This window comes from Protomyctophum bolini (genome assembly GCF_963924005.1).
Source record: "Protomyctophum bolini genome assembly, chromosome: 7".
Taxonomy (NCBI): Eukaryota; Metazoa; Chordata; class Actinopteri; order Myctophiformes; family Myctophidae; genus Protomyctophum; species Protomyctophum bolini.
Genome location: NC_137868.1, coordinates 40,467,655 through 40,493,329, shown reverse-complemented (window position 1 = coordinate 40,493,329; position 25,675 = coordinate 40,467,655). Strand labels below are relative to the sequence as shown.

The window sequence follows — 25,675 nt, the reverse complement described above, 5'->3', positions numbered from 1 at the left end:
AGGCCAGCGTTGAGGTCAGGGCTGTGGAGAGAAGGCAGAGTATTTCACTGTCACACAACCATTGTCCTCCAGGCCAGACCAGACCAGAGCAATCGGCTCATGTCATGGCGGCCCGGGCTGGACAGGGTTCTCCGCAGTACACTCAATTACTGTCGCCATCCTCCCATACCCCGACTGTATATACCGCACTCTGCTCCCCCGTCGTCTCTCTATACCCTAAGGCTCATGTGAGGTTTTTCTAAATAGATTTTCAACGAGGATAATATCATCTTTCCCTCCATTATCGAGATGACCCAATGCTCGATTGATTGAGGGATGCTTAAAGGTCGCCTCCACCCGCGGGGGGGGGGCTGCAGGTGTGGTATTGACTAACGAGGCAGCGTGCGGTAGAAACGGCCCCTGTGCGATGGCAGCTTGCAGGCCTGATTGTCTGCTGACTGTTTATTTGTCTTCTAACGAGCCACCGGAGAACACCTCTGCAGCTATAGACTGTCCTCGCACCCGAGGCTGTGTGTGTGTGTGCTAGGGCTTACACTTCTAGTGATTTTTACTAGTTGACTAGTTGCCTGACGTCGAAATTAAAAAAAAAAAATCTTCTAAATCATGACAATTTTCACACATTTTAACGATTTTTCGTTTAAATTCTATGAGCTTCTAGATCTAAAGAATAGCTAAATTATAACATAATGTTTGAAACACCAAAAGGGGTTCCCACCCAGAATGGGTTAACTAGCTATTGTGTCAAAGTGTTTGTACATTTAAAAACGGTGTACATTGGTGACTATAATCTAGCATTCTAGCTGATCTTGAGGCCTAAAATTTTGATTTTCTTCTCAACTAGTCCACTAGTACCAGCAAGGTCAACTAGTGGATTTACTAGTCGACTAGTTGCTTAAAGCCCTAGTGTGTGCACATATAGGCAGACATGTGCTTATGCGTGCGTGTCTGGGCATGCATGTGTATTTCCCGGCGAACTAACTAGCCACCGGAGGGCTCTGACCAATCGTCTTCTTGCAGGGGGAACGTCCCAGGGAAAGACATTCTTTCGGTCCGAGCTTCCCTTAATTATGCCCTTAGAATCGACCCCTCGCTCTTGACTCACCGGTGACCGCCTGGGACGCTGGTGAGCAGGCCCTCTCATTGGCTGTCCAGACGGTGCCTCTGGCGGTGTGTGTGGTCCAAGACGTAGCCCATGTATGAGGTCCACCCCAAGGTCTGGGGGTCAAACGCTGGGCGACACAATTCCCTGGGAAATGATGGCCACGCCCGCTTGTAACTCGGCTCAAAACCATTTAACCTTGAACTGTGTGTGTGCGTGCATGTGCGTGTCACAAGTACGCACACTCTTAACACTCTTTGAGCTATCCTTATAAGGACATATAATTGGTCTGCCCTGATGGCAGCTATTGACCTTGACAGAGCGGAGAGTGAGAGAGAGGTGCTGGAGAAAAATGAGAGGAGAGAGAGAGAGAGAGAGAGAACCGGAGATATGACAACGGAACAGAGCCACCATTTAAGCCATTAGCGAGCGATCACTATCTGGCATATCTTATGCCAGACCGACCTATAGATTTTTCATCTAATGGTCGTAGCCCGCGTTAGAACTCCTGTCAGCCTTGGATAGATTTATCGAAATGCCGTCAATTTCTCACAACCACTGAAAAATGTATCTCTTTTATCTTTTTATTTTTGCACTGGTGTATGATTATCATTGCAGGGGAGGGGGTGGGGGAGGGTCTCTTTTTCCTTGTATGGACTATGGAGCAAATCTGTGTGTGTGAAATGATTGGTGTGCGAAGACGATGACAAACGTGGGGAGGAAAGTGTTGTATGTACATTTTGGTGTGAGGTTATACGTACAGTATCCAGTATGTAAGCATCTTTATTTTTCTTGTGAAAATGTGGATATTTATCTAAAATATGTAAATAACAGAATAAATAGAGCTGGTGCTTTGCGAACAACACGAGGGGAGGAAGGGAGACCTTGTGATTTGGCGGGGGCAAATTTCACCTGGCTCAGAATGTAATTAGCCTAACCCCGTATAATGAATGCCTGTTCGGCGCAGGTTGAATTTACTTCAATTTATTTTACCCAGCAGCAGCCCAGAAGAATTGATATTTAGTCTTTATGTTTTTTTAAATGCACATGGGAAGAAAAGAAAACACACGAAACAATGCCTTACAGCCCACAAACCTGGTTTTCACATTGCCTGCAGTTCCACATGTTTTCTCCCTTTAACGAGCAGTGACGCACGCGCAAGCTTTTGACCACTATATTGTATTCTTTCTGACATGTCATGTGTGTGTGTGTACTGTGCACGCACACACGCACGCTCATTCAGGTAGACTGTAACCCACAGAGGCAATGCTTTGTGCTGCATCTGCATTTGCGTGCGTGGCGTGGCGTGGCATGCATGCGTGCGTGCGTGCGTTCGTGCTCGCAGTGTCTCCATGCCACAAGGGCCTGTAATGTGAGGAGCCACTTCCTGACCTTTTGTCACCATGGAGGAATGGCTAGAGGAGACATTGCTACACACACAGAATGCAGGGTAACGTGTGTTCACCCACACACAAACACCCCTCACTCTTCATTATGCGCACTACTAGCCCAACGGTAGACATCCATACCTGACAACTGTGCCTACAGATACACACACACACACACACACAGATACTGTACATGCGCACGCACGCATGCACACAGACAGACGCTCCTTGACCATCTCCTATCTCCTCATTGCTCTGTCAGGACATGTACCGTGTCCTGTTACTGCAGAGAGAAAGAGATACGCACGCACGCACACACGCGCACGGGCACACACAAGAAAACCCAAGTTTTAAAAGCGCCAGTGACTCAGTAAGGCAGAGATGACTGGGCACTAACACACCGGTTAAACTAATGCGCGCACACACACACACACACACACACACACACGCTCCATCATCCAAAGTGTCAGAGAGGCTTTTTTTTTAGGAAAAGACTCTGCTCAAGTGCTCATCATACCCTGTGCAACCAATGAGGCAGGGAGGGAGAGAGAGAGAGAGAGAGAGTGTGTCACAGTCCTCCACTCTCTGCTCCCTCCCCAATGTCCTCAACCTCCGGCAGCCCACTCGGCTCCCCTGGCGCGCTGACAAAGCCACTTTTCTAGTCACGCTCTCTCAACCCCCCCCCCCTCAGACCTGCCCCCTAGCACAAACTTCTTAAACAAGGTTTCTGGGTTTGCTTTTATTGTATTTATTTTTTTCCCTGGTTGTTTTTTTTTGCGAAAGCCACAATATTTCGCATGCGCCCTCTGGCTCAAAAATCGAAGCCTTAATGTCTCCACTTGAAGAAGAGAAGGAGAAAAAAAAAGGGTTTTTAAAGAGAAAAGCCCCCTCTCACTTATGTACATAGTATAAATATATAAATATCTAGCGGAGAGAAGAAAAAAAACAAAATAATTACTAATTTATGGTGTCACGTTTGTGTATCTCTCAGTGGCGACACGCATGAAGGATCTCTCATTTTACGTTTCTTTTTTTATCGTTTCTCTTTCTTTCTTTTGCAGTGCTTTATAATTTATGTCCTCTCGAGTGCTTTATTATCGACTGCCGCGCTGTGATTGCTGCCAAAAAGTACTTACTGGCAAATGTATTTTTTTTTTTTTTTCCTGTACACATTTTAAACCCCCCCCTCCCCCTTTTTGAAACGTGCATTTTATTCACTGTTCTGTGTAAATTTATTTTTTTTCTTTGGGGGGGGGGGGGGGGGGGTGTGTGTCGCGGGGAGGGGGCAACATTTGAAAAGAGAACTGTTATAGTCACAATTTGTCCGATATTATGATTTTTTTTTTATTGTGTTCAGTTGCGATTAAAGATTTTTGATTTTTGAAATGATCCTCTGGCCTCACTGTGTGTGTGCATGGGTGCTTGTGTGCGTGTTCACGCACGTGTAATTTGTTCTCTCTCCCGTCTGTCTTCCTCTTCCATCTTGCACCTGCCTGTCTGCTACTGTACACTACAGTATGTGGTACTTGAGGTTAGCTATACAGTACGTGACGACATGGTGGTGAGAATGAATGGAGGCGTTCATCGATTATTACTGATTAGATTTATTGATTAATTGATCGGGCTGGTATGACGTGTCTCTTTCTCTCATTCCCTTTTTTCACGGTTTCTACTAAATCTGTTGCGTTGTCAGGCAGACTGGCGATAACGGGCGATTGTGGAACTATATGCTCTCGTAGCAGAGACTTGCCGTAACTCGAGCACCAGCCCCCTCGTGCCTCATTTGTGTGAGTGTGTGTGTGTGTCCTGGTTGGCTGGGTGTAAACCTGCTGCCTTGGCAACAGGTAATCTGGAATCCTGCTGTAGTTTCGCTGAAAGCTACACTTCCGCTTCTGTGCTGTAGCCGTACTGTTTTCATGCACACCGAGAGCATGGATGGAGTATGGGTTATGGCTGCAGATGTCTTCATCAATATTGCAACATGGGAATAGTGAAACATGCACACAATCGGAGGAAAACCGTTTCAGCTGTGTTGAAACAGCAATGTACATGTTTGATAAAATTTTCATCGCACGTAAATCACCCTTTGCGCTCGCCCTGCCTCCAGCAGTACACACACACACACTAACACAACTTTGTATTATGATATTTGTGAGGACGTCAACATTTGTAACCTTAATCTACAAGCGTTGCTGTGAGCTTATTACTGTGGATATGCCGTGTTTGGTGGTGCACAACACGGGTATAAATAATAGGCCTAGCATAACTCTCAACCAGACCCCCAAACCAAAACTCTAAAAGGCATTACCCTAACCCAAACTGAATCTTGTCTTAATTGTATAAGCCTAACTCTACATTCTTTTTAACCATGTGATGATGACCATGAATATTGTCCCGACAATGTCTATTTCTGAAATTGTACTATTCTAAATGATGCTTTTGGGACATTATTTGGCCCTCATGAGCAGTGTGTTGGGCAGTAACTAGTTAGTAGTAATATTACTGTAATATTATTACTTTTCCCAGTAACGAGTAAAGTAAGGTATTACTCTGACAAAACGGTAATATATATGAAATTGGCACATATTACGTATTACTGTTTTGTTGGCTGTTGGCTTGAAAACATTTTCATTTAAAAGGTCGAGAGAGATTGCTGCTTTATTGTATAGGCTTTTAGGGTGATTTATGACTCTTCTTAATATTATTCAAAACGATTGGATTCAGTTCTAAAAGAAGCTGACTAAAGAGATTATGTCGTTGTACAGTATATCCCTTTTTTGCGGGTGTGGGGGGTGCAAAAGTAATATGTAATATAATATATCAATTAGTCTTGATTCCAATTAATAATTAATGTAATATTATTACTTCTAAGGAGTAATAAGTAACATATTTCTCTCCTAAGTAATATTGCCCAACACTGCTCATAAGTATAGTAGCACACACGCACACGCGCGCACACACACGCACGCACAGGGAGTAAGGGCTTAGGAATGTGGTGCTGTTGCTTTAGCCATTGGGTGCTCCAGGCAGACAGATTGTGTTATCAGCTGGAGAATGTGCAAGGCTGGCTGAAACTCCGGTGAATGGAGCCCCGCTCAAAGGCTGCATTGTTTGAACTCTGACTACTAAACCAAACTGGTTTGGTCAAAATTTAACGAGGGCTGGTGGGAGGAAATTTAGGGAGGGTTTCAGTGTGTCAGTGTGCGTCCCAACAGTACACTAGTGTGTGTGTGTGTGTGTGTGTGTTTATCTGGGCCTTTGTTTTTGTGTCTACACAGTACTTCAATCATCTGTGTGTGTGTGTGTGTGTGTGGTGTTTGCGTGGGTCAAGCATGTGCTGGTTGAGTCATGCAGGTGCATGTTGTGTGACCACCCTCGCCTCACCTCCCATGTTAGCCACTCCAAAAGAAACTACCGTTCCGTCAACCGAAAATAGCTCTGGCAGAGATCTGTGACGCAAGGCTTCTTCTTTCCAGGTTTCACAGATTGTGTAGTGTTTGTACTATGCTGGTGTTGCCGGTGCCAGTCAGTGTCATGGATCCGTATGTCCTGCTGCCACTGTGCACGCGTGGCATTTGTCACTGCTTCTCTTCTGTCGGTGCACACACTGCACAGCTATTTACTGTGCTAGTCCTGCCCACCATCTGGACCCGCTAATTGCTTTGGATTTGAGGGTGATTTGAGACGAAGTGTGCACACGCTCGCTCACGTGGACACAGACACAAAATGCACAGACACTCTTGGTCTTGGTCTTTCTAACTCGCATACAAAGACATACACACAAAACACAATGACACACTCTGGTACACATACACACACTCACTCCCCCAGGCTATTGGCTGGTGGTAAAAGACTCCGGCACAGTGGGAAGTGGCGGCAACCTTTAAAGAGCCCGCCAGCAACACAAAAACACACTTTTTGTACATTTCCATCCGTGTGTGTGTCACCAGAACTCGCTGAATGGACTGTAAAATCCTGAGTGTAAATGTAAGCCCTTAACAGTTTCGCTGTGGAACCCACTAAACCTGTCTTTTTCCCCCCCCCATTGTGTATCCCTGCCGAATCCGCTAAACCCGCCATTTGTTTTATGTTTAATTCGCCGTTTTTTAAAAAACTGCTTTGTTGCAGACATCGTGACTAGGATGGTGCTTTATGATTATGTAACCGGAAGCACCGAAGGGCTTCTGGGAAACTGAGTTCAATGCAAGGGTTTCATAGTCGGATCCTTCTTGCTCCATTCTGCGTTGTTGATTCGCATCGCAGAAGTGGATTGTTTTTCGTTTTTCGGCAACAAACGATGGGATTATTTTCAGCAGAATTTTCATGAAATAAGACTCCGTAATTCTTCAAAGTTTAGGTCCAGGTCTAGTTAGTCGCGGGCGTGTGCACGAAACGAGCACGTGCCTGACAATTTCACGGGACCTTGCTCACGTAAATATGCTTGTGTTGTCGCCCCTCATAAATAAATAAAAATGAATTACTACTAGCCGCGTTAATCGCTGCCCATCTGAAATGACCTTTAGGTGTGTTTTTGTTCATGCGTGTCACTGAACAGTGTCTTTTATGTCCACATAAAGATGCAGTGACGCCGCCTATCCCCCGACACAAGCTAGAAATAATGGACAAGATGAACCAAAAGCTTTTGTATGCGTGTCCCCAAGATAACAATGTGTGTGTTTGTGTAAGCCCTGGGGGGGACCCCACCCTCACCTCCACCACCCCCACCCTCACCTCTCAGTAACTCTACACTAGTGTGCAGAGGGAGCAGCTAAACTGGACGTCAAGTCAAATATACAGCCTTTAGTACAAACTGTCCACACTGTTATTTGCATGTGATCAGATTGCATTTGTGTAATGACACATTGTCAACCTGTCAATCTGGTTGCTGTTGTAACAACATACAGTAGGCGTGAGTAATGCTTAACTTATACCAAAAATAGCTCCCAGATCTACAAGCTCACAATGCGTCGTGATGGAAGGCATTGTGATAATGTAGATTGGCTATTTTCGACTACAACATGACAAAGTCATACTACAAAGAATAAATCAGGCTTCATTGTCCCGAGTGTCCGGTGAAGTCTGAAACACATCTTTAGAAACCAGATTTAAATCACATTTTAAAACCACTTATGAATGTGGTTCAAATCTGAATTGCAAGAATTTGTTTCCTTGTTTCTTTACTGTTCTGACTTGATAAAAAAATCAAAGGGAAGTCTGTGTACAGAGATATGAGACAGACATGTTTGTTTATCCCATTTTAGGCTGGAACCCCTTTTGGTATTAGCATTACGTTATGCTTTAGCTATTTAAAAATAGCAGATCTACAAGCTCATAGCGCGCCACCGAGTGGCGCGCTACAAGCTTGTAGGTCTGCTATTTTGAAAAATCGAAGAACGACTGACATAGAAACATATCTTTTTCAGAAAACTGTCATTTTCAAACAGACATTTTTAGAATCTGGTCAGAATTGGTTATACATAAAAGGATGGTCTATTCCAATCTGGATAGGCCAAGCATTGGAGTTGAGCTGCCGGTCTGGCCGTAGCCAAAGTGACCCTGCATGTATAGTATGGTCTGGTTCCAGCACCACTGTCCCCTCAGTGCTACTGTAGCATAATGGTGATGAGAGATGGTACAGTAGACAGACAGGCCCTGGGGGCATTCAGCCTGGGCTGCCGGCCATAGTGGCCATGTTATCGACCAATCTGATGGGAGATGGCAGGCAGTGTGTTGTGTGTGTGTGTGTGTAGTGCACCACGTTCGGCCAGTTGAGTTGTGTGTTTGGACACATCCAGTAAGAGCTGTAGATACGATTGGCCACATGCTGATTCCATGTGTCTGTGTGTGTGCAGAGCAGCAGCACAATGTAGTATAGTTGGGCACGCATCGGTATTTGTATGCATGTGCGCTTGCGTCTTTGTATGCCTGTATGCATCATGAATGCGCATGAAATGTGTGATTTGTTTATTTAAGCCTTGGCCCCAGGCAGCTCCATTCTCCGTTGCTGACAATGATTCCTGACAGTTTGAGCTCCACTGTCCACACTAAAGCCGCACGTTTTAAAATAGACGCATGGACCTATACAAGCCCACACCGCGCCACTGTCCGATGCAAGACGTCGTGGGCTTGTGCCGTACAGTGCGTTGGGCTATTTTCAAACGTGCGACACCGCCGTGCGACGGAGCATAGACTAGTTTTATGAATTAGCAAACATGACCACTTTAGTCTTCTCCGCTGATAAATGCTTAACCTCTCACCCTCTAGCCTCAGACCTGACTAATAAATCCCAGAGCGAGTGATGCATGGCCAGGTCTGGCTTGCTGATGCCTGAATGATGGATGTGGCCGGGCCACCCCACTGGAATTTAAAAAGCCAGCCTCTCTCCAGCTCTGACCCCAATTATCAAAGTAGAATCCTGCTTGTTTCTGTTGGCCTTCGTGTGGTGACTAATCCTTGTCTGTCAGTCTGTCTGAGTGCCTGTCAAAAAGTTGTTTTGACTGTTGCCAAATATTTTCCAAATATATTCCATTCACGGTTTGTTGACAGACTTCCGCAGGCTGTATAGTGTCGTTAGGGTCTAATTGGGTCTAGTTGTGGTTTAATCAATTTATCTGGTGTCCCTAAAATGTTCAGAAATGTTAGAATGACTTTAAAGTGGCCTCGGGCAAGACGCCAAAAGGCAAATAAATAATGCTACACATAAACAACTATGTAAAACGCATACCATGTGAATAAGGGTACAGGCTTTAGTCAGTCTTTGGAATAAAACTTCATTTTAGTTTTATTCATATTTTAGTCGCCTGGAACGTTTTAGTGTTAGTCTAGTTTTAGTCAAATCAACTGTAGATTTAGTCGACTAAAATGTATTTTGGCGGGCCTTGATGCCATCGTAATGACTGTTTTTACACTTGCTGAAAATAGCCGATCTACAAGCTCACAACGCGTTTTCAGCATGCAACCAAGTGTAAAATGACTTATACTGGATCACTTGTCCACTAATCCCTTCCCGACATTTTAGTCTAGTTTTTATTTGTTGACGAAATTGTCAGTATATTTAGTCTTAGTTTTAGTCATCATAGTTTTCATTTTGTTTCCATTTAGTGTTCGTCAGTGGAAAAAGGTAGTCGACGAACATTTTTCGTCTTTGTTTTAGTCGTTGGTACGTCGGATCTGTGTGTGCATCCCGTGAATCACCTACGCTTTGAACATTTTAAACGTAGAGAAGGGGGGGGCACACAGAGAGAGAGGCGGAAGGGAGAGAGGGACAGAGGGGAGGGAGAGGCAATGTTAATCACAGGAAATTGTATCATTCCTTTTCTACACTCGGTAAACAACTTGATCTCATCTCGTGGTCAGCCGCACAGACTGTCTGTTTTAACACAAATACACTGACACACTGACACACACACACATACACGCGCATGTGAGGACGAGCGTGTGAGGACCTTTTGAAAGATTTCTATCAAAAGATTTCTATGCCATCCCTAACACCTAAACTGGTACATGCCCAGACTTGGCACTTAACACACTGTACCTAAATTCTACCCTAAGCGACAGCCAGCGAAACATCCCCACTTTTACACCACTGATTGTCTTATTGTTCTGTGGACAATATTGGTCTCCACAAAGACACATAGCGAGAGAATGCGAGCACACGCATGCACGAGGCGGACAGACTGACTTCACAAGGGGAAATGGATGCTCCTCTATCCCCATGACGACCCTTGGGCGTTTACTCTTCCTGTCCCGTGCTGACAGTCTTAAGAGGGGGGGGGGGGGTGCTGGGGTGGCTGCAATGCATTGTGGGTAGGATGAGACACAGAGGCAGGCAGGGAGTCCTGGGGGGGGAAGCAGTGCCACCAGAGCAGAGGGGAAGAGGATAATTTGCAATGCAAGACAATGGAGTGGAAAATGTGAAGTTTAATGGGGACAAAATGGAGGAGAGAGTGAAGACGTAGAAAGAACGAAAGGGGGGCAGAGCAGAGGTGAGACAACGGAGGTGGATGAGAAAGGAAAATACACTGCAGGGCTAGAACTAGACGGGTGAGATTGAGAGGTGAAAAAGAATGAGGTGAGAGGCAAACTTTATGGAACATGAAAGAGACCGTGACAGTGAGGGATGATCTGTTGGAGAGAATGAAAGGCGCGAGGGAACGAGGCGCGGGTGAAAGAGGTGAGAAACACCCAGAGAATGCACTGGAGAAAGTCTTGAAGGAGAGAGAGAGACACATGATGGAGAGAATGAGACCAACAATGACAAGCAGAGGTGAGGTGGAGAGAGAGAGAGGGTTCAGTGGTTGATCTGAGGATAGATGGGCGGGGGTGGAGAGAGAGGGGGAGAGAGAGAGGGAGAGAGAAAGGAAGCGGATGAGTTAACCTTCCTCAACACTGACACGTGTCAATGTGGGGTGAGGTGGATGAGAGATGTGTGATGTGTGTGGGGGGGGGGGGGGGGCAGGAGGAGGACAAGTCCGATTTAAGATGGAGGGAGGACATGAGGTGAGGGTGGAGTGTTGTTTCGGATGGGTGAGTTGATGCAGCTGTGTTGGTATGACTTCTCCCACTCTGTGTGTGCCTGTGTGTGTGTGTGTGTGTGTGTGTGTGTGCGCATGCGAGCGCATCTTTTGTCTTTTGACCTCTCTCCTTCATCCCTCATCCTGTGAGACTTTGACCTCAACACACCTGCAAAAACACCCCAAAGCATCACGAGATGAAAGACACAGCGTGCGCATGTTTGTGTGTATACTTGTAGCGAATAAGCCCCGAGAAAGGTCTTTGAGGCGTGCCTTACCTGGAATGAATCTTCTCCTTGGGAAAAAAAGCAAGAACTACACAGAACTCTGTATAGCCAGCAGGGAAGCCTCTCTTTGAGCTCTGTGTGTGTGTGTGTGTGTGTGTGTGTGTGTCGGTGAAGATGTACTGTAGATGGGAGTATAAAAGATGTATTTTTGCTCGTTACCACTCCGCCCAAGTATAGATTATCTCACCCAAATTTGAGTGCATACACACATCTGCCTGCTCACACGGACACACATTAATTTTGCATGCATGCACGCGCGCAAGCACCCACACACACACACATCCATGTATGTGTGTGTGCACACGTACACAGGCGGGTGTATGTGTGTTTTACAGTTTGCGCGCATCTTGCCCAGAGCACTCTGCAGATCAGATATACTACGGCTGTTTCATTCAGCCATTCCCAACAGGCGGCTCCTGCTGAGAGTGCATACCCATGCACTCACTGGCACCGCCTTCAAAGGGATGTCTGTGTACAGAGATATGAGACAGACATGTTTGTTTATATAAAGGAATGGTCTATTACTCCATTTCATGCTTCGTTCTATGATAGTGTTGGGTAAAAGCAGCGCAAATATCTTATCTATCTTATGGAAACGTTTGAATATGATACAGTATAATTATCTTTAGTGTCTGAGTTTAGACTTGTATTGACAAGATCGTGTGGTCTAAATGACGGCTACATTGGACCCATTCGAACAGTTTAGTTTTCCCATTTCTTGAGAAGTAACGGTTAAGTACTGTACACAGTGGTGGAAAAAGTACTCACGATATTTACTAAAGTTAAAGTATCAATACCACAATAAAGTAGAAATACTCTGTTAGTAAGTAAAAGTCTGTCGGTAGTCAAATTGTACTTTGTACAAATTTTAATTGTACAAGTAAAAGCACTTCCCTTTTCACACGTCTAAAGAAATCTTTTGAAATCGCAGATCTACAAGCTCACAAACGCGTTGCATCGTGCCACGTTGGGGGCTTGTAGATCTGCTATTTTCAAATGGCAGAGTATAGGCAAAGTCTAAATAGGGCTGGGGCGCACCACTGGTCAAGTGGTCCGGGCGCATGCCACATAATAGGCTCTGACCTGACAGCGCGTTGCGTGTTCGAGTCCCGTTCATGACGACCTTTGCTGCGTGTCTCTCCCCTTCGCCTCTGAGACGTAGTGGAGTAGAAGTAAAAGTATTAATATACTAATTGGAAATACTTCGGTAAAGTTAAAATAGCTCAAATTGGTAGTACTACTACTAGCCCTTACCCGTTGTGAGATATTGTGGGAGTGATTGGTGCAGGCGGTGAGGCGGTGTTTCTGACACGCATTCAGACAGACATTGACTGAATATAGTATGACGATGATGTAACATACAAGACATAGAAGATTTCCACCCGACGATGACTATTGGCTGGAAATCTCATTATATCCAAAACAATAGCAAAAGTTTCATATCACCAAAGTTCAACACGTCTCTTCGCAGCGCAACGATATGCTGTGATGCCAAAGGTGCAAGCAATGTCATCCACCTACATCCACCAATGAAATGGTGTATTATCTTGGCATATCAGTATAAGCCTGGTTTTGTATAGAAAATAATTATAAAATGGAACTGTGTGTATATATCAAAATGTGCTCAGACGTGATTGCTAATATTAGCGCTGCTAATCGTGTATAATTGTATATCACGGTTTTGGTTTCCACAGTATTGGCATACTGACATACTGAAATGTTTCCTTTCATTTACTCAGTGTTATAAGTGCAACAAAATACCTTTGCTCTAAAAAATAAAATAAAAAAACAAGGCGTAATAACAACCATAATACTTTTTTTTCTTTCTTTTCAGTCCAGCACCGGTTATGTAAAAAATGTGTAGATGGATATCCTTGTCTTTAAGTCATTACTGTGATTACAATATCTAGCAAATGGCCAGAATTATCCTTCTGAACAGCTACTATTTACTGTGTGTCTGTGTGCATTGGACGGAGGGAGAGAGAAACTGTGTGTGTGTGTGTGTTCGTGCTTGACAGAAATATGGAGAACATCTGTGAAAGTGAGGATTTCTCAAGTTTATCTCAATTTATTCATTGCATGAAATATACTTTATCTCCTCTGTCCCCGGGCCAAACAATAAACACTACATTACACAAAACTCCTCTACCCAGTGATTGTGCAATGTGCATTCGGATAAAGTGCGAGGGTTCGCGTGGACCTCTGTGTCGAGTAAAACGCTTTTCAAATGAAGGGACCGACGGCGGAAATAAATGGCACCGCCGGCGCTATCTATTGCCCAAAAAGAAGAATAAAGAGTTGGACGGAGCGCACGGTGAAACTATAACCCATTTAGGGCGAGGAACCTGTTTTGGTGTTAGCATTACGTTATGCTCTAGCTATTGAAAAATAGCAGATCTACAAGCTCATAGCGAGCCACCGAGTGGCGCGCTACGAGCGTGCAGGTCTGCTATTTTTGAAAAATCTGATCTCGGGTCAGAATGGGCTAGAGTGAAGAGGAGAAAAAGGTGATGAGAGCTCCAGAGCTGGAACTACTGGCAACAACGGATGCCGAAAATGGTGTCAGAAACGTTAATGTGGTTCATCACCCATTCAAGACGGGAACCCCATTTTGGTGATTGAAGCATTCGGTTATACTTTAGCTATTGAAAAACAATCCTGGTGGCGCACATCTTTGAATACATATTCACATTAAATATCGTCGCAGATCGATCGACAAGCTCACTACACGTTTTGAGTCGCTTTGAGCCTGCCCATCGGCTATACTTTCTATACAAGAGTTCTCCCCAGGATACGAATGCTGGGGTTTATAGTTGGTAAATGGCAGAGCAGAGTTGTCCTTCAAGGTGCCATTATGCATGGTGAGATTGAGGGATTAGACGGTGAATGGTGTCTGTGACGGTCTGTCCAAAGTCCTCACAATATCGCCACTACCTGCAGAGTGTGTGTGTGTGCGCGCGCGCGTGTCTTTGTCAGCAGCTGCAGTGATTCTAAGGCAGGTCTCCTTGTACATAGCTCAGTCTGTTCCTGCTAACTTTCTTTGACATCGAAGTACAAACTACAGTGAAGGGTGTACTGTCTCAACTTCGCCTGTGTACTGTGCGCGTGTGTGCGCACGCATGTCAATGTCAGTGGGATGTCCACGTGAGTCTGAGCATTCATCTAAGAATAATGTGAAGATACAAGGAAGAAGTTTGTGTGTGTGTGTGTGTGTGTGTGTGCGTGTGTGTGTGTGCATGCTTTCGAGGCAATGACTGAGTCCTTTGTGAGTGTGTGTGTGTGTGTGTGTGTGTGTGTGTGTGGACGTGCACCATCATATGCATGTGTCAGCTTCTCTTTTGTAGTCTCAGACTGCCCCTCCATTCATCTGTCTGTCATCCTATCAGCACATCTCTTTTGGATCTTATCTTATCATCACCCCCCCCCCCCCCCCCTCCCCTCCCCGCCGCCTCTGCTGTCGACTTATCAACCACTGCAGCAGATAGGCTACGTGAGTGTTCCCAAAGAACACAACTGTGGGTGTACGGCTGTACGCGCGGGTTTCTGCAGGCGTGTGTGTGTTCTCTGAAAGAGCGTGCATCTGCGAAAGTGTTAGCTTTTGTACGTCTTTGTGTGTCAACATATTCATTCGTTTCTGCAAGTGTGTATGCGTCCGTGTGTTTCTACAAGTCTCTCTCTGTGTGTGTGTGTGTGTGTGTGTGTGTGTGTGTGTGTGTGTGTGCTGCATATCGTCACTGTTGGGTGGAAAGATGTATGTCAGATACCTTTCAGGAAATGAGGAAAAAAAAAAACCTGTGTTCCCATGGATCCAGTGTAGTAGCTATTTCATTTAGTCACACTCACAAGCTCTTGATAATGCTTTTGGTAGCAATTCCTATGAAGGCCATGTCTATAATGCTTTATAATATTATAAACATAAGAAAGGGAGTCTACCAGCACGTCTCAGCCTAATAAATAGGGCTAGTCCGGTGCGTCACAGGAGCAGGAGGACAACAGTTGCGAAAGAAACTAGAAAAAGTACCCCTCGGGCCACCAGGGCAGTTCAGGTTGTGGCCTCCTGGTGGCGCTATGATAGGCCAATGTGAAAAGTGTGCCATTTGTTTTTATGCCTCTGATGGCAATTGGATGATTTGAGGCATTTTCTAACGAATGTGTTTAGCAAAAATCCACCTGCTGGTGGCGCTATAACAGGCCAATGTGAAAAGGGTGGGATATATTCCTCAGCCTAGTAGGAAAGTGCATGAAAGATGTCACGTAAATTGCACGCTGTGTTCATCATTTGAGGCTTTTTGTTCAAAACGGGCCAGTCCTGAAAACTTTGAAAGCCAATGTTAGCCAATTAGGATGGAATATGAAATATCAGACAGATCCGTCCTGAGCACATGACTATAGAGATACTGTGTGACGATTTGTGGGATTTTTGGACAATCTGGAAGAGTAATATTAAAAAACGTGTTTTTCAAAAGTCCTCATTCTGGTGGCACTATAACAGGCCGTTCTGGGGCAGAGGTTCATCGTTGGCATCTAGGGAGTGTGTGCAAAGTTTGGCATGGATCGGGCCAAGATTAGCTGTACAATGATGGACAGACACACACACACACACACACACGGACGGACGAGTGCAAAACATACTCTCTCCCCATGCCTTCGGCCTGGTGGAGACAACGATAGACACTGGAGCAGCCCGGACAGTTTAAGCTTGTCCTTTTTTTTCAGGTGCTAGTACAAAGAGTGACTGACGTTTCGATCTTCCTCAGAGTCGGAGGACTCGGAGTCCATTGACTCTTAGGAAGATCGCAAGATCCAAACGTCAGTCATTCTTTGTACTAGCACCTGAATAAAACAAGGCTTAAACTGTCAGTGCTGCTCCAGTGTCTATCCCTTCGATCTTCTGCTTCGTAAACATACTTAGAATGCATAATAATCAGCTTATAACGCTGTATAATTACCATGTCTCTGTGTGTACGTCTGTAATCCACGTAACTCGAGGGCCGTGCCCGGCCTTGAGTCGGTGGGATACACCATTGTCCAGAAACGCCGCAAAAGGCCTCTGGAGAGGGCCCAAATGAGCCAATTGATCACCCCTAGATCTCCATATATGGAGCCGGCCTGTTATGACATCATAATGATGTTCTGACATCTGCATAATAGACTCCATATTTGGGCATGCCTGACAAAGAACTCCATATATGGACATAAAAGGGACACAGTCACAGACAATAACTGGGTGAGGCATGCAGTTACAACATGCATCGTTCCAAGTAGGCCAATGCCAAACGGGCACCGCTCTAGTACAATAAATGCACCATGTCTCTGTGCACAGTACAGTATAGTACATTTGTAATCCTCGCATCTCGAAAACCATTCGCCACACACGTCACTCAAGGCCCCAGGGAGGGCAGTGCATGGTGGCCAGTCCGTCCCATTGCCGGTTGTCCAGAACTGGCACAAAAGGCTCTGCCCAGGTTCTGGACAGGGCCCAAATTAGCCAGTTGATCATACCTGTATAATTTCCCACACATTGCCAAAGTTAGCGCCTGCGAGCGAGCGCGCACACACACACACACACACACACACACACACACACACACACACACACACGTTTTGTGAGGCAATAGATTAACCTATTATACCATTATTAATTTAATATGCATTTGAAATACTATGATACTGAACCGTATGAGGCATTATGTCAATCAATCTTTATCTCAGACTCTATAATGGGTCCATATAAAAGACGGAGATGCAAAGTTTCTGCCCGACAGCCACGATATAGAATTGTCCAAAAGTGAGCCTCATCGCCGGCTTTCGCGCGCTCGCTCTCTCTCTCTCTCTCCCTTCCAGCCTCTTGTCAAAGCTCAGTCTGGGTGAAACAGAAATCCCAGCGGCATAGCCCTTTTAAAAGGGAGATGCATTATTGATTTAACTCATTAATTATTGCCCCATTAAAGTGAATCTGCTTGGTCTATGGGAAGCTGCTCCAAGCTGTTAAGTTTTATAGCCATGATAGCCCAAAGAGGGTCTTCCTTGTGGTTTGCGCGTGGTGGGGTCGTATATTTTGTTGCCGCGCTATAGTCGCCATTTATCCTTGAGTGTGTGTGTGTGTGTGTCGGTGTGTTTGCCTGAGCATGATGTGTGTGTGTGTGCGTCTGTGTGTCTGTCTCGATTTTCTTGTGGCGATCTGCCGTCCCAGATCTAGTGTAGTGATCAATGACCTGTTATCGCACCTGCTAGAAACTCCCAGTGTCTATTCTGATGCTCCCCTCCCCACCACCACCGCCTTCCCCCAACATCTACGCCCATATAGCTACTGTACCTCATCTACCCTGCCTGTCAATTGCTGAATCATGGTTAAACGATTTTGATTCACGCTTCATGTACTCTCCAGTGTGAGCGAGAGGGAGCCGAGAATGAGCTTAATAATAGAACACACACGCGCGTGCACACACATACTGTAAACACCTTCCACTAAGCGATATTTACTGTCCACCTCCAAGCTGTAGGTTGAGCTGACGTCATGATGCCAGAACGTGCAGTGCCGTTGAATGTGATTAGGTTAAAACACACACACACACACACACACACACACACACACTACACTACACTACACTACACTACACTACTAATACTATCAAGAGGGATAGCATCACAGTAGGCTGACAGGAAATGGGGAGAGAGATGGAGGGTTGGGGGGGGAGTGACATGTAGTGAAGGCCGTCGGGATCGGGATTCGATCCCGCGGCACACTGCCAGACTGATTACCAGCCAAGGTGCCTGGACCGCTGAGCCACGGCCCAGGCTAGTGGCTACTATCAAGACTTAAGGGGGATCCTTGAAATGTTAAAAACTTGAGAACTGCTTGCCTTAGTGCGCCGGTTCCCAAACGGAGTGCCAACTTAACCACATCAACATCTCTCTGCTGGGCATAATCACTGTGACCTAGACCGAAGCTTTCGAAATCTTGGAGGTAGACAATGAAGGTGTGGGAGGATTGGAATTCTAGACTCGGGAACCAACCTGCGTTGGTGGGGTGCTGACCTCGGCTGTGTGGGCCCAGAAACGAAAGGAAAAAAAGTAGTCGTGCACTCCAGTCTCTCTCCAAAAAATAAATAAAATTGGGCTATTGCCAACGTTTCGACAGTACTGCATGTCTTCATCACAGCAAATAATGCCCTTTATTCGCCCTGATTAACCCATTTTGACCTGAGATCTGATTTAAAAGAATGTCTGTTTGAAAAATGACAGTTTTCTGAAAAAGCTATGTTTCTATGTCAGTCGTTTTTTCAAAAATAGCAGACCTACAAGCTCGTAGCGCGCCACTCGGTGGCGCGCTATGAGCTTGTAGATCTGCTATTTTTCAATAGCTAAAGCATAACACAATGCTAACACCAAAAGGGGTTCCCGCCCAGAATGGGTGAAGTTGTAGAACCAAGTTGAAACGTTGGCAGTTTGCTCAAACAAATATTTGCCTTAGTGCGCTGGTTCCCAAACGTTGTGCCAAAATCTGCCAAATAGGTGAACGTTCACCCGAAGCTAGCAGATCCACAACGCTCACATGACGTACTGTGAGTTTCTAGATAATGCTGGGTTTTTTTTTTTGCTCTTTTTTCCCTAGACTATAGAGGATATAAATATGCTGTTTTAAGTGAAGATATTTGGTGTAGATGGGAGAAAAAAATGGGTACAGTATAGGCAGTAGAGACATTGTTCAGGTGTGCTTTGGGATCTATGTAGTGTACTACATACAACTATACAAAAAGGTTTAAATATTATAATATTTCAGTACGTTGTGCTCATTCTACACCCTATATTTATTTTTACCACTTTCAAACTGCCCTTCCTATTTTGGGCAAGTCATTATAGATTAAAAAAATGTAATTTATATGAATTGTCATTGCAATGCTTTGTGAGCTTGTACTTAGTGTGCTTTGGGCACCATACGTTTGAAAACCATAGTGTATCCAAAACCCAGCCCTAATGTGAACACACGGGTCTAGCAAAAAGCCCACACACTGCGCCTGTCATTCTCACCATGCAAGATGTAACTCTTATCATAGATGGAGGCTTCTGTAGTATTATTAGACATGCGAGTTTGACACCGCTGATTAAGAATCAGAGGGTTTAAATGAGTTTTTTTCTTTTGTTAGCATTTGTTAGTGTTTGATCAAGCTTTACACACACTTGGAAGGGCTGTGATTTTCATAAGCCATGTACTCGCAAAAGAACATTTAGGATTTACATTCCATATCACCCAGTTCCCCCTTTTATATTTGATTCTCACACAAGGACCACAGACAAAGATGTGACTGTAGAAAGTGTGTAATCTCTTTTTCTCTCCATTTTCATGGTGTTGAAATGTAATTAATGAGGTGTTTATCCAAGCCTAAAACGTGTCAATCACACAGGAAAAGCCGGCATTACCCATTCAGCGATGTGACAGTGATATTTATGTTACTGTATATCATGCAAGAGCTACATTCAATTAGTTCTATTGTTAACTTCTATATGTGAGTACAAGACGGAACACCAGTTATTGCTGCCATCAGAAGCGCATCAATTGTCCATTTGATGATAAATGATACAGAGAGATCAGATTGCATGTGAAGCCATGTGTCACAATTGGATCATGTTTTGTGCTCGCGTCTCAATGTCACTTAAATTAAGATTTTTACTCTCGCCGACGACCGTTTCTGTTCCTGCAAAGTTCAAACTAAGTCACAGCGTTTTGACGACGACGAAGCATTTCTGAACCAGTTCACCATCTGTTTTCTTCTATCAACCATGTGTGTTTGATTGCATATAAAAAAAACACATCATTTGAATACGGTAAAGTGGCGCTCTTGGATACTAGTACCCACGACCCCAGCACGGTATATTTATACAGTTCCACAAAATATCCTGTCATTGCAGAGAGATTCCAAACTATCTATTATCCATTTAAATGGGGAAAATTACAGCTGGCGACTGGAACTCGCCCCTCCACCTCCAGCCTCTTAACCCCTTTATCTGAAGAACCACGTCGACTCTATAGAGCTCATAGACCAATTATAAACTAGTAAAATAAGATGCGCTAAAAGCCAGTGTTCACGCTGTGGCTTGTCTCTTTTCATTAGGCCCACCTTTTTGCTCCATTACCGCTGGCTGTGCCCGATTCTGCTGCTGTGTGGCAAGCTGCCAAAGCCATCAACTGTGCTGCCGATAAACATTAACATTACCGCACTCAACCAGAGGCCAAAAAGAAGGCTGTTCATATCCCGCCCCCCCCCCCCTGTGTATTTTGTGTTCTCTTTACCTGACCTAGACGGAAGCTTTCAATCTTGGAGGTACTGTAGATAATGAAGGTGGGTCGTGTGTGTCTTCTGGCACGATTGGAATTCTAGACTCGGGAACCAACCTGCGTTGGTTGGGGTGCTGACCTCGCCTGTGTGGGCCCAGGAAGTAGTCGAGCAAAAAAAAACAACATTTGGGCTATTGCCAACGTTTTGACAGTACTGCATGTCTTCATCACAGCAAGTAATGCCCTTTATTCGCCCTGATGAAGTTGTAGAACCACGTTGAAACGTTGGCAGTTGCTCAAACAAACGTTTTCACATCCAGCCTGCAGTGTGCATGCATGCGACTAGTTTATTTTCCCTTCAAAGTACAGTGGTCCTATACAATCGTCAAACAATGCTCCAGTCAGTGTCTCTGGTGTACGACCAAAAGGAGAGAATTCCTCGGCACAACGGAATGAGTCGGAATCACACATTACTGCCGTTGTGTCACCATTATATATATCTGTGGTGTTTCTCTGACTTTTTGATTGCATTGTCGCGACTCTGTATTGAGTTTCTCTCTCTCTCTCTCTCTCCCCTGTGGCATGTGATCATATGGCTGGGGTTATTTATCGGTGTATTACCCACACTGTCCAGATGCTGCTCTCTACTCGTTTATCGTGCACATGGCCCGCACTGGCGTTGATATATGGAGCTGATATATGGAGCTGTAACACTTGCGTGTATCGCTGCAGCGTCGCCTATACGTGCTTCCACACTGTCTAGCTGTGTGTGTGTGTGTGTGTATGATGAACGAGGGAGTGTGCGGTTTACAGACCTGTGTGTTTATGAAATGTTGAGAGGATAATGTGCTGTGTGTTTGACTGTTTGTGCATGTTCTAACAGGGGTTATTTTGGGTCCCCCCCCCCCATATATTTTGCATACTTAGTTTAGACTAGTCATTGGTTAGGTTAGGTTTAGGTGTGCTGCCCCGTGGGAGGTTGGGAGGTGGACGCTTGTAGTTGTAGGACTAATGACTGGTCTAACCAATGACTAGTCTAAACCAAAAACTGTCTAAACTAAGTACTGCACCCACTTTTTTTGCAACTGACATGGCCAAAGCATTCCCGGGGTCCCCAGCCCAAAAACGCTGAGAACCCCTGTTACTTTAGGCAGTGTGTGTGTGTGTGTGGGGGGGTGTGGGTGGTGTAATGCTTCATTTCCCTGGTCATTGAACCTGCTTTAAGTCCGTTGGCGCTGCTGTCCTCCAAGCTCCCTCTACTCCCTGATTGTTATTCATAATAGCTGCCGTTTGTGGGCGGCTGGCTAGAGTGTGTAGTACTGTACATGTGTGTGTGTGTGTGTGTGTGTCCTCTGCTTGGCCATATTTGTTTTTAGTACTATACTAAATAAACTGGAACTGATTTTTGTGCAGTATAATATTATTGTTAGTGTTGGTTAAGTGCAGTACTGTATAGTATGTTCTCTCTCTACCCCTCTTTCTCTCTCATAACACACACACACACACGCACGCACGCACGCACGCACACACACACACACACACACACACACACAGTCAGACACGTCTGTCTGCAACCTTTCCCAGTGTTCAGTGTCCTTGGTTTCATTGTTCTACAAGTTGCCTTTGTGGGGGTTGGGCTTACGTGTATGTGTGTACACTGAAACACATGTACATGTTTTCCCTTTCCTTCTATGTGGGTGTATTTATTGATGTGGCGTACATGTATGTGTGTTTGCGTGAGAGCTCACCCTTTCATACATAAGTCTATTGTGTGTGCCAGTAAGTGCATGGTGGTTGTCATGACTCATGCGCGCACGCAAGCAAGCATGCAATTGAAGGGGGCGAAGGAGCCAGCCTGCACTGCGTTTACATTCAGTGTGTGTGTGTATGTTGAGTGTGCATGTGTGTGAGAGTGACCGCGGAAAGTATCGAGCGGGAAACTGGTCTGTGTTTGTGCATTTCTCTTACGTGCGTGTGTGTGTACTGTAGGCTGCAGTGTACTTGTCTCTGTGCAACGAGCCGGGCCTCGTATTAGGCAGGTTGGCCTGCAGGCAGAATTCACTAACACTTGACCTGGTTCACTGATTCATTTATGTGGATGGAGAGCGAACGAGGGAGGGGGAGGAGGACACAAGTGTTTAGGGGTTGTTGAGAGAAGAGTGCAGATGAAAAGCAAAAGGGGGGGGGGGATGGAGTGAGACGGAGAGAAAGAACAGCTGGGAAAGCTGGCGGCAAGAGCTAGGAGAGAGATGATGGTGTCTGTCTTAATTCTGACTCTCTCCCCCTCGTCCTCCCATTCTCCATAACATTCTGTCACTGTCTAAACCGCTTTCTCCCCGTTTCTGTTTTTCTCTCCCACTCCCCTATAGCGTCTTTTTCCCACTCCCCTACTGTCTTTTTAATGACCGTCACTCATATCTCTCCTGCTGTCTTGGCATCCTCCTCTCTCTCTCTCTCTCTCTCTCTCTCTCTCTCTCTCTCTCTGCACCCCCCCTCTCTCTCTCTCTCTATCTCGCCCTCTCACACGTGTTGCTAAAGCGATACATTGAAAGCGGTTGCATGAAACAATTAAAACCAAAATGCATTGTTCTCCCTCTCTCTCTCTCTCTCCTCAGTCAGTCGATTGTCATTTCTCAGTTGTGCAGGTCAGTCGTAAGAATGCACTTTAACATGAAACATCCTACATCTTGCTTTATGTTGAAATGTTGCTGCTTGTTCACTCGCCAATTACTGCTCCACCGTCCACCATGTACTGTACAGCATGTGGGTGGGTTTGTGTGCGCGTGCGTACGTACGTGCGTGTGCATAATGTGCCCCCTCTTGGCTCTGTTTATGTGCATGTCCATTTCTGCATTGAGTTGTGTGTGTGTGTGTGCATGTGTGCTTGATAGTTCACGGAGGTCCTGTGTGCTCCATCTTTATTGATGGTGTTTTATTTCACTGTGGGCAGTCTTCAGGCGATTCTTGGAAATATTTATTTATATACATCTATATCTATATAATAATTATATTTTATAATATATTTATTTATGATTTGATTTAATCCCAGTCACCACCAGCACACGTATGGAATCCCATTACTAAGTTTAGTTATTTTGTTTTTGTTTCTCATGCATATTTATATAGTTTGTGCTCAGAATTTTGAGATGGGCAATTGTGAGAAAAACAACATCTCAGAGATGTCACAATTGCGCAAAGGAATCTCAGAAAACAAGTCAATATTGTGATTAAAGTCCTTTTTTTGGCATTTTGAGCATAACGGTGAGTTTTAATCTCACAAAGATTACAGATCATTGAGATTAGATGCATTTGTGTGGACAGACAATAATGCTCTCGGTGCAGTATAAGTATACTGTCAGTAACGGCATACTGCACCCGACCTACAGTACAATAATTTATTCAGTATTCTTCTCTGCCCTTGCCCTCCCTCTGCCTTGCTCGCTCGCTCCCTCCTGCCCTCCATTCCACTCTGTGTTCCACTCCTCTACAGGCCATTTGTCTTTCATAGCATAAAGTAGTTGCTAGGTCTATGAAAGAAAACTCTATCGGAGAAAGTCGATACTTTCATTAAGTTGATTGTTTTAAGTCGGCAACATGCTTTGTCATCTCTCTCTCTCTCTCTCTCTCTCTCTCTCTCTCTCTCTGTCTTCCCCTTTCCTCTCCCTCTCCTTTCTATCTCTGCGTCTATCCGTCTATTTATCCATCTGCCGCAGTTCTATCTATCTCCGTCTGCCTCTAACTAGTGCAATTTTCTCTTTCTATCTCATCTCTCGTTCCTTTCCGTCTTCTGCATCCCCCTCTCTCCCTCCACGTTTGCCGAGATTGTCTATTACTTGTTATGAAGGAAGCGTTTTTATATTGCAGCCTCTGTCTCTAACTTAATGTAGTGCCACTGCCAGCTCAGCCACTTCAGTCGCTCCGCAAAGTGATCGGTAGTTCTCAGCGGAGCTAAAACCGAATAAATGGAGGTTAAATCAAAATGAAAATGGCAAAAAAAAACTCTTCCTGTCCCTTTCCTCAAGTCTTACCCTTCCGTTCACCTGGGCTGTCAGATGCTGCGGTACCCCTTCCATACTAATGGGGGACGCCGGATATCATGTGGTTCCAACATGCTTTGCTTCGGCACCTGTTACTCACTGAAATGTTGAAGTGTTTCACAAAATGGAACCGATTGAACCCTCTGCAAGAATATTTTGTGAGTTGATGTCCAATACCAGGCAACGTTGAAACTTGGAGCACACGCTGGGTTACACTTGTTAAAGAGGAGAGCTGTATAATGATATTTCTACCAAGTCATGGTGGAGCTTTCTATATGTAAATATGATACTGAAAATCTCAATTCAATCCATAACCTGGCCCACATAACATTTTTCTGTTCATAATACATGAAGCACACATCGACTACAAAACCATGGCCATCAGTAGTTCCATATAATATAGATTCCAACATATTTAGTATACATTACAGATTGTTAAATACAATCCTTTGATTATTCATGAAGTAATATTTCACCGTCTCCTCATTGGCAAGCAAACCCCTTTATTTTCCACTGCTTTTCCACTAACAACCAGCCCCACTCCTGTCAGCCGTTGTTTAATTAGCTGTATAATTCATGTGCATTAGAAGCTTGTCTTGAATAACATTAATTATATGAACAGTTGGTGCATCTTTAACAAAGATATAAAAAAGAGGCAATCTGTATAGCTATCCACTGCTATACTGGAAAGGTATCGCACATTAACCAATCTGGTCCAATCTGCCCCACCTGTTAAACAGAAACGCAGTGCAGTTGCCAGAGATATGGGACGATTAAAAATAATTAATAACCATGGGCGTTTTTCTGATGTGCACATCGCATGCACATCAGAAAAAACGTTTTATGTTATTTATTAAATGACACAACTTTACGACTTGGCACTGGTAGGGTATGCTGCTTAAAATGTAACCTGACCTATAAAAATGAAAGAAAATAATATAATGCAGGGATTCATCTTCTGGATGCTGAAGGCCAAAATCCCACATTTCTCAGATTGTTCTGTAACCTCTAGTGAGGACCCAGAGTAATCTAGTAAGAGAGTGGTGACACTAGCGTTGACTCCCATTGTAACAA

The 25,675-nt window shown here is 44.8% G+C and overlaps 1 protein-coding gene across 1 annotated transcript in view; it reads left to right on the top strand.

Annotated features, from left to right (window-relative positions):
- Positions 1-25,675, top strand: part of LOC308319024 (poliovirus receptor homolog) — a 134,471-nt gene that overhangs the window by 66,677 nt on the left and 42,119 nt on the right. The gene's annotated exons all lie outside the window — the stretch shown is intronic.